Raw genomic sequence first — 12800 nt, 5'->3', positions numbered from 1 at the left:
AGCCTGCGAGCCGATCCGATCGTATCATCTCCCGTCGAGCCAGCGGACCATCCTCCTCGAGACACAACGATGCCGACGACGGTCACCGACAAAAGTACATCCATGCAGCTAGGGAAAGGGAGCACAGTGCACGGAGCAGCCGACAGGAGCCGAGACCGAAGCATCTATCCTGAACACGATTGCGAACCTCCTCCGCACATCCTTATTGCCGTTCCCACCTACGACCCCGCGACCGTTGTGTGCGCCCCCAAGTGTCTACCTGACTCCCCAGCGCCTGCTCCGTGGTCCTCGTGCACATGTTGCTATTCCTCTACTCACCAACCGCTCACCGTCGCCCGTCGCCGCTCTCTCATCTCCTCTATCTCTTTTCCGCTCACATCCACCCTATTATACCAGAGTGTTTTAGCCGCGAATTCTCTGTCAATCCTCATCCTTGTTTGGTTCTCTCTCTGATTTCATCACAGCACCATCTTGAGAGTTAACTGCTGTCTCGACTACTCTCTACCCCCCTTCTAGATCCGACTTAGTCCCCACCAGATGTCTTGCTCCTACACCCTTCTCGACTCACTAATTGTGGCGTGTTCCCACACACCCAAATCGATTACTTCAATTATGCACTTGCATTCTGCCTCCCCTCGACGAGAGAGATTGCTCGTCTGTTCCCTCCCATGGCTTCCTGCCTTGATCGGATGTTGTGTGTGGCGCGCCTTCCGTGGGGTCCGATGTATCGCTCTAGATCGCATCTCTCTCTCTCTCTCTCTCTCTCTCTCTCTCTTCTCTCTCTCTCTCTCTCCTCTCTCTCTCTCTCTCTCTATCTTGAGCGCGAGCGGCCGCCCTCGTGCATTCCCACGCACCAATTTCGCCTTCGGCCGCAGTTTTCCGGCCGGACAACTGTCATCTAATCGTTCGCACGATTTAATCTCACGCGATTAATTTTCTCCGCGAGAACTCGAGACAGAGGCCGAGGCCGAGGCTCTCTTCGTCGTTCGGCCGTTCGCTTTATTACTTCGTGTTTTTGCCCACGCTTCCTCTGCGTCCTCCTCCTCCCCCTCCCCCTCCTCCTCCTCCTCCACCTCCTCCGCTTCTCTTTTTTTTCTACTTTCTCCTTTTTTGCGAGAGGCTCGCAGTCGGGCGAGTGGATTTCCATTCTTTCGCATTGTTACATTCCGCCGTGCTTTTATATCCACGAATTCTGCCCGTTACCCTTTTCTCCCCCTTCCTCCCCTCTCGCTCTCTCCCTCGTTTTTTTCTCTCTCCTCCTTGCTCCGCCGTCGCCTTTACTTGTCCCTCGTCTCCCCGCGTTCGCATGCCGCATTTGGCACCTCCAAATGCGACCCCTCCCCCTCTCTCTCACTCTCTCTTTCTCTCTCTCTCTCTCTCTCTCTCTCTCTCTCTCTCTCTCTCTCTCTCTCTCTCAGTCAGTTTTATTTCGTATAATGCCAAAATTGCGCTCAAGGGGTTCAAAGTCAGACGACCAGTCGCCGGCCTCGCTTAACACTAAATGCGCGCAACGCTCGCTCGCTCGCGCGCCTCCACCCGTCTTCTTCATTCGCACCTCCGCCCCCTCCTCTTTAGCACCCCCTTAGCCCATCGCGTTCGCCCCTGCCTTGCGCCACCTTTGGCGGTTCTCTGTCGACCATTTTTTTTCTTTTTTTTTTTCCGGCATTCTGTGTCCCGCGCGCTTCAGTTTCGTTCTTCGACACCGTTCCCCCCTCCCCCTCCACCAACCCCTCCGCCGCCGCCGCCACCGCTGCCGCCGCTGGTTCTTTGATATGTCATTCGGGTTCTCGCTGCCATTTCCTTCCCCGTCGGCGCATCTTCAATTTTTCATTTCTCGATCGAGCGCTTTTTCGTTTCCTGACATTTGCGCCTCTCTCAGCCGTTATTCTCCCTTTTATTCCTCGCGTTTCCTCACGCGCCCCGCACCACCGCTGTTCCTTCATTCGATTCTGTAGTCCGATAGACCACACTTTCACACAATCGCGCCGCTCGTCCATTCGCTTTGTTCGCCCCTCTCCCCCCCGTCCCTCCCCCCCCCCGCTGCTCCGTCTGCTTAGTAGCAAAATCTGCAGCGAGGAACAGAGCAGATGGAGAAGTGATATCGTCCATCGACTAACTTTTATCCTCCTTCTTGCGACGTATCGAGCCCGAAAATACGCTGCTTGCGCTGTCTCTTTCGACCGCCATGACACATCGCGCGGAGCAAGAAATTCGAATTAACGGCTGTCTGGAGGGCCGGATTTTTAGCTCATACGAACTAGAAACTCGGCTCGCCGCGACTGAAACACGTTCACAGCTGCGCCATTGTCGCGTTAATTCGACCAAGTCTCTCTGCTCTGTCTTTAAAGCGTCTTGCCGACGTTGCGTTTAAATATGCGTGGCACGTTTCGCGAGGACGCAGTGAATGCGTTCCCACTGCAGATGAAGGTTGCTAAGAGCACCGATAACGACTCGTTCTCTCCCTCTCCCTTTGTTAATGTTATGTAGGATTGCTTGAAATATCACAGTCAAAGGATTGGATTACGTTGCAAGGAGAAAATAATAATTGGACAGAGGAACGGAGACACAATTGACGACACAAACGTGTCATTATATGTGTCGGTATCCTCATCCGGAGTCTGTTTGCGCGAATCACTCACGAAGAAATGTATGCAAAACATTTGATGTAAAGTTCGTCCCTTGAATTCACGCGATTTAACCGACGAAAGATATCGCGAGGAGGTGAAAAGACGAGCTAGCTTGATCCGGATGTTAGGGGAGCGATAATGTCGGACAGGTTTGTCCCTCCGCTGGATAAAAAAAATTATTTGAATTTTTATTTAAATTGTTTAGATTTCGAACACTGAAATTATTTCTGATAATTAGTGTATTCTCGTCGATAAGTAGTGAATATTTTTCTCGCTTTTCGAACGGCCGATAAACGACGCGGCTGATCAGTTCGATTCACATTAAGAGAGGAATTACATGCGGAGCAGGCCATTTTTAAGGCTACTTTTACGAATTTTTTTAACAAAAACGGTAGGATCAATGGACTTGAAATTTTCACAGTGTGAATTCATTCAATGTTCAAAGTATAAAATCAATTTGTTACTATATACTAAATACTAAATTTGTTATCTATATGGAATACACATAAATACACTATATGGAATATACATAAAACTTTAAACGCGTTTATCTGGAAATACGATTTTCTTAAACTGTCGACGCGACACGACGGAGAAACTACTGAACCGAATAACTTGAAATTTTTACACAATATACAGTAGACATGTAGTTTTCGCGCCTCTACCTCGAACAAAGTTATATTTTATTTTATTTATTTTTTTAAATATGATTACAAGATGAGAAAAGTTCCATTTTCGACACTTTTTTTCGTACAGTCATTATTTTTCCAAACTTGGCTTCATTGCCTTCATTTTGGTACGTGCTATAATGGCAACCGTATATTTAAAAAATCTTTCTCACTTTTTGGTTTCAGAGTAGTGAGAGGCCCGGAATTATGTCGACAGCAAATATACAGCTCGCAAACAAAGGGCTGCATTTTTATCTATAATTACAAATTGGATTGGTTGTGATTAAATAAAATTTATTTTATACTTTGAACGTTAATGAATACATTGTGAAAATTTCACGTCCATTGATCTTACCGTTTCTGTTAAAAAAATTCGTAAAAGCAGTCTTGAAAACGGCTTTCCGCATGTAACTCCCCCCTTATCGCGCGGATCAAACCGAACGAGAGTCGGCCGATTCGCCTTAAACTTTAGCGTCCCGACAATCGGCGTGCGAGGCAGCTCGCGCGCAATTATGCGTGGCGGCTGCGTGAGGACGGAGGCGCCGCTTTAAATTGATTCGCAGTCGTACAATCAAAAATGCAAATGGGTAATCAAGCGCGGCATTCACACGTCCGCGTCGAAAGCCGATGATACTGCATTCGCGCGCGATGTCGTGATTTCGCGTTATAATGCGATATCAAGCCCGCGCGCATCGCGTCGTACTCGGAATAACGGGCTATTTTTCGCCACCACAGATAGTACCGACCCCCGCCACCCCACCCCTGGGGCCGGATCAGAAGGGGAAATACTTTTCGCGTCTACTTTATCCGACCGGATGTTGGACTAAATACGCGAGGTTATGCGCGACTTTTTGCGCACGCAAAAACGAGTAACGCGAGCGATTTGCGAAACGGGGCCGGGCGAGTGACGACGAATGGCGAAAACATGCCTTTGACGCGCGCACGAGCGGCGCGAGTTTTCCCGTAGAGCCGATATGTTTGATAAATCGCTTAAATATTTTGGTTCTTGCAAATATTTCGCTCGTTCGCTCTTTTGAGCTGAAATCACATTTCACGCGCTGTCCCCTTTCACAAACGCGCGCAAACGCACGCGTGAGAATAATAAGCATCACGCGCGACAAGTGCGTTCTACAAGCGCGAATTATCCGCGTTTCATCAATTTATCGCCGGCGAGCCGAAGCCGCGGCCATTTTTTTGGTCAACTCGCGCGTGGCGCGGATGGCGGTCGCGATGCGATAAATTGGGCTTGATTATCGATTAAGGAGTACCGCCGAGATCGATCATCGTCAGAGAGACAGAGAGAAAGAGAGAGAGAGAGAGAGAGAGGATGGGGGTGAAAAAGCATTAATTATCACGCGTTCCTCAAGCAGCCAAAAATTAATTAATACAAGATATAAAATTTATATCCCGGATGGTGAGAGGCAACGCAATCAGTTTGTCACGTTGTAAATTCACATCTCATGTTTATGATATACATAACCATAAATATTGGAATATCAGAGAGAGAGAGAGAGAGAGAGAGAGAGAGAGAGAGAGAGAGAGAGAGAGATAGCCAAGACCAACAAAGTTGGAGGGAGCCCCTCGAGTGTCAAACAACGTCGCCAGCGCGTTCCAGAGGAACGGAATAAAAATGAATCGTAAATTTTCCAGTAGACATTGAGCCACGAATCGAAGAAGGAAGGCTGCTCCATGGCGACGCAAGATAACAGGCGAAAGAGCATTTGTAAAATCCACTTTTGGCCTCGATTTATCGTTAGATGTTGCTTCCGGAGGAAATTTGATATTCCCAGGAAAGTTACGCGCGAGTTCGGTGATGACAACATTATACATTTGGCGTCCAACAAAGTGCCTTCCTTCTTGCGTCGATCTTTCAGCCATTTTAGTTTCTCATAATTGAGAGAGGGGAGGAGGGGGGAGGGAACGCGTGCATCACGTACGGCGGACCGCGTGTGCGATTAAAAATTTTATTATTTCCCCTCGAGCGGTTTTTTTACGCGCAAACAATGCGGCGCGGGCGCGATACAGATGGCTCGCACTCTGCATAATTTCCGGTAATTTTAGATCGCCGTGATAAAGCGACGCTCGGCGGAGAGAAAGGGGGATCCCCGACGGTCCGGCGGCCGCGCACTGGACTCTTTAAAGCTATTACTCGCATGCGTGCGCTCCTTGTGTTACGAGGCAGCGGCATTAATTTTATGAAATGTTCCCGCGCCGAGGACGTCCCGCTATCTGATCGCTAAACAAATCCGAAGCGCGCTCGAAATTCAGAAAGCCCGCGCTCGCGGTGCTTTCGATGATGCGCTTGCGTCGCCGAGAAATCGGCTGCAGGAAAGAGATGAAGCTGCGTGAATTCGTCTCTGCGTTTACGTCCTCATTACGAATTCGAATTCTGATCCTTTACGTGTTTGCAGCAAAGTCGGCCGAATTCCCTGCGAACGTCGCCGGCAATAATTTGGCGTAGGAAACACTTTTTCGCGATTTAACACGCGGAAACGGAGATTGTGTATATTTACATGTCCTACTCAAAGACCTACACAAATCGGCGGCAGAACTATGTCCGGATAATCTCATTTGCACAATTTTATCTAGAAAGCAACGAAGCTTTTCCTCCGAGGACTCGGCGAGTCTCAATCCTCTTTCGTCCTCCCACAGCGCATGTTCCATAAACTTGTATAGGGTATCTGAAGAATAACGTGTAAATCACTCGAGTGATTCCTCTACCATTTTCCAAACAACCGCTTGGAAAATTCCGAGTCGTCGATTACAGGAGACTCGTCGTGAGTAACAATCCGAGATTCTACAAATTTGTTCGCAAGATGGCGGAGCAATCTTTCATTTTTTTTCAGATATATGCGTAAGTTTGTCTTTTTTTCAGCCCTCTAATTATTTTAAATTGAAATATCTTCCATTTTGTATTTTTCTAAGGATGGTACTGAACTTTCTAAAACGCCGTCCAATTTTATATTCGACGCTGCATTCGATGTAAATTTTAGCGAGAGAAAATGTTGCTGGAGCATGTGAATCTATTTACTACTTGGGAAAAATATTGCGCAATATATGTAAATATTTCGTTTCTATCGCATTAAAGACGAAATTTTGACGCGAGTGATCGTCCGCGGTCTTGAAAGCCACGAAAGCTTGAGGTCGACAATTTGGAAGCGCCGTTGAATGAAAACCCGTCCCAAACGCAAATAAAACTTGCAGAACAGCTCGGAGTTGACCGAGCTACGGTTTCAAGGCGACTGTATGAAATGGGAAAAATTCAAAAGCTCGGAAAATGCCGCATGAATTATCCCGAAACTGGCGATGTAAAATGGATTATGTACTGGATAAGTACATGTACTGGATAGTACAACATTATGTACTAATAAATGGATAAGCCTAATAAAAAAAATAAAATCAAACATCCACAGCAAACTTCCACAGGTCCTTTCGTGTATTTGGCGGGATGCGTAAATGGCGTTCTGGAAAGTCCAATACCAACCTGAGAAAAACGCAAGACGGCAGGAAAATATTTCAATTAAAAATGATCACATTAAAAGGCCGAAAAAAGACTAAAAGTCTTGCATGCACCTAATGCGGTTTCCTTATCCAACTTTCTCTAGCAGGGGTCTCGCTGGACAAGAATCGAGTGCCCGTTTTTGTGATCGCTTTTGTGATCTAGTCCTCGAACGGAGCGGGGTTGGTCCAAGAGTCGAAGCTCATGACGAGCTCGCGAGTTCCGCGACGCAGATTGAGCTCGTCGATGTCATCGGCGCTTTTTACCCTTCTTTTTGAGTCGGAGGAGACGCGCGCTCGCGCTAATCGGGTGCGTTTTAGTAGCTAGATTATAGGCACAAAATTGCTTCGATCCCGACAGCACGGAATACAGAGGATATAATCTCGCGCGCGGGGATTTGTGTGTGTGTGTGTATATGTGTGTGTGTGTGTGTGTGTGTGTGTGTGTGTGTGTGTGTGTGCGCGCGCGATAGTTGAAAACGCGGGATGCATGGAAATTAATTCTGCAATAGCCGCGGGCGCGGCCGCCTCGAGTATCCGTCCAGAATGCGTTATATACGTTTTTATTATTTCTCAGGACTCGCTCATTGTATCCCGTTATTGATTCCCACGCCGGGACTTCGCCTGCAATCGCAATAAAGGTAACCCTCGCCGATAACCGGGTATCCTCAAGGATACAACTTCATAATAACGCAAATCGAACGCGCCCGGCCCCCTCTATTATTTGCGCGAAGAATGGCCGCGCGGCTCTAATGGTTCCTCGATGAGGGGCGACGGGCCGGGCTGCTTTTTGCATTCCCTGTGTATTACAGACGAGCCGAGCGCGCGGCGCGGCGCGGCGCGGCGCAGCGCGACGCGCAGCGTCGAAGAATTATCACTCGGAGCCGAGCTAACACTCTGCCGTTCGCGCGGGATTTCGTTATCCGCGCCGTGAGAGATCGGCCGGATAAAAATTTACACTCCAGCCGGAAAAGAAAGAGAGAGAGAGAGAGAGAGAGAGAGAGAAAAAATACACGTTGGGAACGACGTCCCGACAAAGTAACGATAATTACGCGAGCGCAGTCGAGCTGGAATTCGAAACGCGGCTCGGGATGTGCAGTCTTGCTTTAAGCGACTCAACCGACCACAGCCGATGGTTTTCCTCTCTCGCAGCCCAGAATAAACGATTGTGATTGGTCGATTTGTTGCTGCTCACGTCGAGGCTTATTAGCTTCTCAAAATACTCGATCTCTCTATGATAAATCGCGCGCTACTCTCCGCCGCAGAGTAAGTCGAAGGTGGATCTCTCTCTCTCTCTCTCTTTCTCTCTCTTTTCCTTCTTCGCCCTCTCCTTCTTTCCCTCACGGTGAGAGAAAACGAAGGACTTTCATTGAGGCGGTAACGAAAACCGCGCGACGGAAGCGCGTCGTGAGACAATGGCTACGGTAGCTGCCGATTGTCAACGGCTCTCTCTCTCTCTTTCTCTCTCTCTCTCTCTCTCTCTCTCTCTCTCTCTCTCTCTCTCTCTCTCTCGGTTCGTCGCCACGGCACGGCAGCGGCTCGGCTGCCGCGTCTGAATGGCCGGTATAGAATCGGCGTCCCCGACGCTGCAGGAAGCTCGTTAGGCATCGCCCCGGGTTCTTTTCGGCGGCCGAGGAACCTCGAAAACCCGCGTCTCTCGATTCCGTGTTCTCGGCGCGGCTTATGTACCGGTCGTGTGTACATACGTAAATGTATCGCCGGTAGTCTGACGCGCTTTCTCGATCCTGCGAAAACCCCGCTGCTGAAAGGGAGCGCGACGCGTCGGCCGATCCTTCCGGCGGCGCGACTCGCGCTTCCACTAATCACGGATGTCCTTCGCGTTAGCGAGGCCCGACTCAGCTCTTGAAAACCACCCACGCTTTGTAACATGAATATTTTGGCGGTAGTACTCTGAATAATCTCTGATTATTTCAGTTCGCGTAATGAATCTCCACCGGCGAGCAAGTTTGATGCCGCAAAACGTTGAATAACATTATATATGTCGTTGATAATATCAAGCGATCTTCTTAGATAAGTTGGCGTATATTGTGTTTGCATCTATGCTTGTTATATCGTTTGACATTTCACAATTGTCATTTTAAATGTCAAATGTACTCGTTTCTCAATACGTCGGAGAAATGCCGAGAGCAACTGATATATCTCGTCTTACACGGTGAAAAAATGTTGGGTTGAGTGAACCAATTTTCTGGTGAAATTCAAGAATTCCGGTTGCAGTCATCAGAATTCAGTCTGAATGAACTGCAACAGAATTCTAACATTTGCAATCGAAATTTCTGAATATCCAAATTTCACCAGAAAATTGGTGCGTTCAACCAAACATTTCTCTACAAGTATCTTTATCCGGCTAATCCCAAAATCATGCGAGCACAACACCGCCAAAAATTGCATTTATTTACCGCGGATTTGAATTTTGCAAAATATTGAACCGAATGAAGCAATTTTCTAATGGAATGCGAAAATTCTGGTTATAATCTGAAATATCAAAATTTCTGGTTGAGACAGAATTCTAACATTTGCAATCGGAATTTCTGAATATTCAAATTTCACCAGAAAATTGATGCATTCAACTAAACATTTCTCTGCATGTATCTTCATCCGACTAATTCCAAAATTATGCGAGCGCAACACCGCCAAAAATTGCATTTATTTACCGCGGTTTTGAAGTTTGCAAAATATTGATCCGGATGAACCAATTTTCTGGTGGAATGCGGAAATTCCGGTTGCAGTCATCAGAACTCTGAAACGCCAAGATTCCTGGTTAATTTCAACAGAATTCCGATATCTCTCCAATCGGAGTTTCTGAATCGGAGTTTATATTTCACCAGAAAATTGGTGCGTTCCACATTTTTCTCCGTCTCCGCGCAGAGATATATCCTCGCTCCGCCAGACTGATCCCATTCTCCAGATACACCTGGAATCCAGCTCGGACTATTCCGGCGAGCGGTCCGCGCCTCGCGATTTCTGCCCGGCCACGGCGGAGTCCGGCATCTCTAATCGCGTGTCGTCGACTTCGCGACTCGTTCCGCCGTCCTAATTTCTCGTCGTCCGTCCGAGTCGACCGAAGCTGGTGGGAGCCGGCCAGCTGGCGACAAAGCCAGTTGGCACTTGGTCCAGCCCGAGCTGTCCCCCGGCAGCTGATCTCGGTATCACCCTCGTCTCTCGCTTATCTAACTTCCGGGCCGACACGCCGCGCCGCCCGGCTAAATTTGCACTCGCCCTCGTAAATAAGAAAGACTCTAGGATCATCAGCGTCGGCGAGAGAGGAAGACGGAGGATCTCCCTCCCGAATCCGCGATTCCGACGTCGGCGACGTCGCTGATGAGACGAAAGGCGGGAAGCAACGTCGATCCTCTCGGATAATCCTCGGCGCGGCCACGCAGCGAGGAAGGACGAACGTGGGGTCGGTGGTGTCGAATCGAATTTAGAAGCGGCTCCCGGCTAGGTGCCGCGCGCTCCGGAGGATCCCGATGACGGAGGAGCACGAGATTGCGAGAGTGCCGGATGGATTTTTCATTCATGATTTTTCATTCGGTCCGCCAAGAGCGCGAAATTTCAGAGGAGCTCACGAATCTAATCTGCATTAATGCCCCCGCTTCGGAAGAAGGATCTCGAGCGGAGTCCTGATTCCGCGGCGGCGGCAGGTTCGTCGACGTTGAGCGAATAACCGAAGTCCAATTGGCGGCGGTTATCAGTTATCATTATTGCGCGCGCGCGCGCGCGACGACGCGAATCCGCGCGCAAGGTCGACCGTATTGAAATTCCAGCAGTCGCTCGAATTATTCCCGATAGTCGGCGGAATTTGAAATGATTAATTAAGGTATCGTCTCATTAAAAGACGCGGCACCGACGACGGCTCGATCCTTCTTCATGAACTCTTCACTCGTCTCCCGTCGTGTCTGCTTCATTATCGCGGCGGCGAGGATCGCTCAACGAGAGAGAGAGAGAGAGAGAGAGAAAGAGAGAGAGAGAGAGAGAGAGAGAGAGAGATGCCAGCGCGCGTTATCATCCTCTCCTACGTCTTTATCGATCCAGCGCTATCTTTCGGGCCCACAGTCCTTTGACAAGCTCAGCCCGGCAGATGAAATCTGCCGTCGTCCGTATTCGAACTCTCGAACGCCAAGTCCTTAAATCGAATCTTATAATCGCTACGGGGGAAGCTCAGGCGCACGGCTGCGGCATAAGAGGCCATTAATCAAGCCCGATAATGAGACAATATCTGAGACATTGGCGCAGCTAGCTGCGATAGAACAGTCGCACGACGCTATCGCGGAAACTGTGCTCTTCCTCCCTCCTTCCTCTCTCTCTCTCTCTCTCTCTCTCTCTCTCTCGCTCACTGGGAGATTCGATTTTTCACAGGCGACTGTCTGCCGCATCGCGCGATCGCGATAGCCTCGATGAGCGATCGCCGGGATTCGCGGTGATCGCAAGAGAGAGCCGAGAGACGAGACCTTCCTCGTCGCGCTCTACCGCGAGTGAAAACTCGAAATCGGGCGACATGCGTCTCGGGATACCCGCCGCGAGTCTCCGAGCGCGCGTCAATTCCGCGGCGATGAATCACGCTCGATGAGGGGAAACGCGCCGGGAAGAATAGCCTGGAATCGAGTGGCCAGATGGGCGACGTCGGGGAAAAGAAATCCCACTAACGAACATCCTGCCGCGAAGACGTGCGACGGTAATTCCAGGCCGGCAGCGACTCCGCCGTTCTTGAAAAATTTGCTCGCAGTGACGGCGACAGGAAGTCGCATCTTCTCCGAGACGTCCGGGCGGATCTCAGCCCGCCCCGATTGTGCGCCTCGACGAGCGACTTTTGTCGCGCGCCTGTTTCCCGCTCTTAGATGCGTCGCGCGTCATGTAATAATAATAATAATAATAATAATAATAATCGATTGTAATAATAAGGTGGCTCTCATCTCGCTGCGCGCACCGGAAGCGCCGGCGGTGTGATGAGGTTGCTCGCGAAACAACGTTTCGTTTGTCCGGCGCACAATGGATCGGTTTTTCGCGCCGGAACTCGACAGGCGATAGAGACCGCGGAGAGAGGAGGAAGCGGAGGCAAGCGGGGATCCTCTAATGACGATTGTTTCGTTGATCGATCATCGAGATAGGAACGTCATAATTTAAAAACGAAGGCGGCAGGTTACCGATGCGAAATGACAATCTCGCGGTTGTTGCGCGATAAATAAGTATACAGAATGTTCGAGATATCCTTTGGGTGTGCTTTGAAAACGAATAATTGTAAAGATCATTCAGATCAAACTGAGAAGAAAAGTCACGTGCCATTTTGCAAAAATCGCAATAATTATTAAGTTATTAATGATTGAAAATGATCACATCTGGAGGCTCTTCTGATTAATAACTTGAAAATTTGTCTATTTATTTGCAACATGGTAAAGAACCTTTTTGTTCAGAGTGACCTAACCTACAATTATATGACGGCTATTGTGCCTAGCGACAAGTTCAAGACACATTCAAAGTTAGGTGGTTGAAAAAATAGATATATTAGGTATAAAATAAAAACAAATTAAAAAGAGATATAAATAAAACTAAAAAAAATAAAATTAAATATCAAATATTTTTATTATTTATATTTATATTTATTTTATTCATATTTAGCATTATATTTTATTTTTATTTATTTTAATAATATTGAATATTTATATTAAGGGTATGAAAAAATTTTAAACTTTCTTCAGCCCTCTGATGTATTTATTTTAAATTGAAATATTTTCCCGCTGTTTGGTGCTTTTGTAAAGTTGGTATTGGACTTTCTAAAAACTGCCAATTCATTGACGCACGTAACCCTAAAAATAACGGTTGATACAATGAGCGATTTTATATTCGACGTTGCATTCGATATGAATTTCAGCGAGGAAAAAATGCTGCTAGAGCATGTAAATTCATTCGCTCTGTTTTGGAAGAAAATCTTGCGTCCCGCAATATGTACAAATATTACTTTCGTCGTTTTAAAGACGGTGATTTTGACGCG

Source organism: Harpegnathos saltator, unplaced genomic scaffold, assembly GCF_003227715.2.
Source record: "Harpegnathos saltator strain DR-91 unplaced genomic scaffold, Hsal_v8.6 scaffold203, whole genome shotgun sequence".
Taxonomy (NCBI): Eukaryota; Metazoa; Arthropoda; class Insecta; order Hymenoptera; family Formicidae; genus Harpegnathos; species Harpegnathos saltator.
This window is presented reverse-complemented; position numbering follows the sequence as displayed.